The 3110-nt window shown below is 36.0% G+C and overlaps 1 pseudogene across 1 annotated transcript; it reads right to left on the bottom strand.

Moving 5' to 3' along the window:
* Positions 1 to 2333: 2333 nt before the first annotated feature.
* On the bottom strand, positions 2334 to 2881 carry LOC308279518 (ankyrin repeat domain-containing protein 49-like; annotated as a pseudogene). The gene has a single exon. The product of its transcript is annotated as an ankyrin repeat domain-containing protein 49-like (transcript).
* Positions 2882 to 3110: the final 229 nt, after the last annotated feature.

Raw genomic sequence — 3110 nt, 5'->3', positions numbered from 1 at the left:
GTCTTCTCTATTTCTATCTTTTTAATAAACTCCTTTAAATCTTCTGCAAGAGTCTTGGATATATCATATTTATCTTTAGCTCAAGACAAAAATCTGCACTTTTATGAGAATTGTTTCAAGGAGACTAACAAATGTTCCTGGGGCCAGATCCCCCAAATGGTAACAGTCATGCAAGACCATAGCATTTAGCCTTACATTCTTAGATACAATTGAAGCCTTTAGCCCTAAAATTACATAGAGGCAACCAGTGTCACTGTTTACCTCCCCTATTTTTGGAACTGGCCTGCGTATAAAAAGGTAAATTCCATGTGCTGCTTCAAAGCATTCATAGTTGATGAGCAACCAGTACTTCCAAATACAATAGACAGAAGCTGGTAGATCACTGACTTCTGCACTTAGTGCACTTTCTGGAGACAAAGAGGCACTACTTGCCTCAGAAATAAGTTACTAGCCCATTGCCTTAGTAATGCTGATAAAAATATACCAATGCAAAATATATTTAAGAGCTGGAGTATGGAAAGGGGAAGAGTACCATTTTCAGGCTCTCCAGCATGTGTTCCAGCATGATGATTTTTCTTCTCTATTTCCTATGAATTCTTTGTCAAAATTTATACCTCATTTTTCTTCAATATTTATAATTTTTGTCACTGTCCACACTGTATATTTTGGGGTGGCACAAGGGGTGGAACCAAGGGCCTTTTATCCTTTGGGATATATTCTCAGACCCATTCTTATACTTTATTTGGAAACAGGGTGTCACTATGTTGCTGACAGCCTCACCAAATAGCTGAGGCTGCCTTTGAACTTGTGTGATCATCTTGTCTCAGCCTCCCAAGTGCTGTGATTATAAGCATGTGCCACCATATCGGGCAGTAATTCTTTTTAAGAGCCTGAGCCAACTGATTGTTCTAGTCCCAATTTAAAAATCAATCCTTCATGCTGGGCGCGGTGGCTCATGCTTGTAATCCCCATGCTTAGGAGGCTGAGACAGGAGGATCTCACAGGTTCAAAGCCAGCCTCAGCAATTCACTGAGGCTCTCAGCAACTTAGTGAGACCCTGTTTCCAAATAAAATATAAAATATGTCTGGGAGTATGGCCCAGAGGTAGAAAGCCTCTGGGTTCCACCCCCAGTACCACAAAAAAAAAAAAGAAAGAAAGAAAGAAAGAAAGAAAGAAAGAAAGAAAGAAAGAAAGAAAGAGAAAAAAAGAAAAAAGAAATCAATCCCTCACACTTAGAATTCCTTATCCTTCATCACTTTGCCTTTGATGGGGTTTGTATAAAATGAAGACCTTGGAAAAATCAACATTTTTGGTGAACTCAAGAGATTTTATGAGCTGAGCTCAAATCAGCAGGATTAGAGAGATAAAACTAGCTGGATATCAAATACATTATGATCTCTTGGAACAAAGAATAAAATTCTGTGCATGTCTAAAATGTCCATTCTAACTCATATAAATAAGGATCATGTTGACCAGGGTGAGGTAGGACTTTCCAAATAATTGTGAATTGTAGTAGGGGTGGCAGTACCTATCATCCATTGGATTAAATACTTAGCTAACAGTTTTCCAAAATGGGCTATATTATAAAGAAGACAGTTTTCCTGTTTTTTTTTTTTTTTAACTTATAAAGATTTAAGTTTCCAGCTTAAAGCAGTAGCCTACACCAGTACTTGGGAGGCTGAGGCAGGATGATGGCAGGTTCAGCAACTAACACAACTTAGAGCTTCCACAACTTAGACCCTGTTTCAAACTTCAAAATAAAATAGGGTTGGGGGTGAAGCTCAGATGCAGAATGCCCCTGGTTGCAATCCCCAGTACCACACACACAAAAAAAAAAAAAAAAAAAAATTCAAGTTGCTAATATGTAATTTTTTCTTGTATAAAGTGAAAGCAACTGGCTATGGTAATATAGAGAAAACAACTTAACTACACCAGAATGTTTAAGAATTTTAAATTAAACTTGGAAGTTTTATATAAATGCATGTCAATATACTATTCAACAAAGATCCAGGATATAGTATATTTAAAAATAAATTTTTTTGTGTCAGTACCAAAAATATCTTCAGTGTCTGTGCTGTGTCAAGTTTTAAGTAAATATTAAGGTACATTTACTTAACAATTACAAACTCCACAGAAATCATTAAGATATATTTAAATAACTTTCCAATATATTATAACATCAAGGTCACACAATTTACTTTGAAGTACATTATAATGAGTACCAATGGATTTCTGTAGTAAGATTTTTTATGTCAACTTTTTATTATGAAAATATTTTACAACTCTCACAAAGGAGACACTGATACTTAGAAACTTAAAATTACTAGGACCATTAAGACTGAGGTGAAGAATTTGTACAGCCTTCTACAATTTCAAGGAAGTAGTTATAGACACTTATTCACCTGGAAATATCAAAGGCAGTTTCTTCCAAGTGATTCTTCAGATCTGCTTTGATGTCACAATTCATCAGGAGAAGCTTGAAGGTATCTTTGCTGTCTCTGTTCCCAGCATCAGATGCAAGGTAGTCAGGAGGCCTTTGGTTTGGGCATTTATATCTTCATCATGTTAAAGCAATGAAGAAGCCACTCTGGTATTATTCCACTTGCAAGCACTGTGCAGTGGTCATCCACAGTCACTGCATAAACATCTGCACACTGTGCTATAAGCTCATGGACAATAGCTAAGTGTTTGATGTAGGGTGCTCAATGGAGAGGGGTATACTCATCCTCATACCTAGTGTTCACAAGAGTGGCCTTCACAAAAGTAGTGTCCATACTGTAGTAAGCCAATTTTTTCAGCAGCCCAAAGAAGAAATTTGCTTCAATCTTTTTCCATTTTCTTTTCTTGAAATTGATACCACTCCTCATTTTTTTTTTTCATCTTTGTTTTCATATTCATCAGATTGCCTAACTAGAGACTTTGGCAACTAGTGGGAAAAAGGTGTCCATATGTATTCACTAATTTGAGTTGGTTAAAATTTTCAGAAAAGTACAAGGAATTCTCTGGGTCTTGTTCTTCATCATCATTTACTTTCTCTTTTTCCATATTTACTATAAGTCTACATAAAAACATTTCTGATGCTTTGTAAAGGAAATTATGTTTGCTTTAT

The sequence above is a fragment of the Muscardinus avellanarius genome (assembly GCF_963383645.1).
Source record: "Muscardinus avellanarius genome assembly, chromosome: Y".
Classification (NCBI taxonomy): Eukaryota; Metazoa; Chordata; class Mammalia; order Rodentia; family Gliridae; genus Muscardinus; species Muscardinus avellanarius.
Note: the sequence above shows the minus strand (reverse complement) of the source record. Positions and strands in the feature narration are given on the sequence as shown.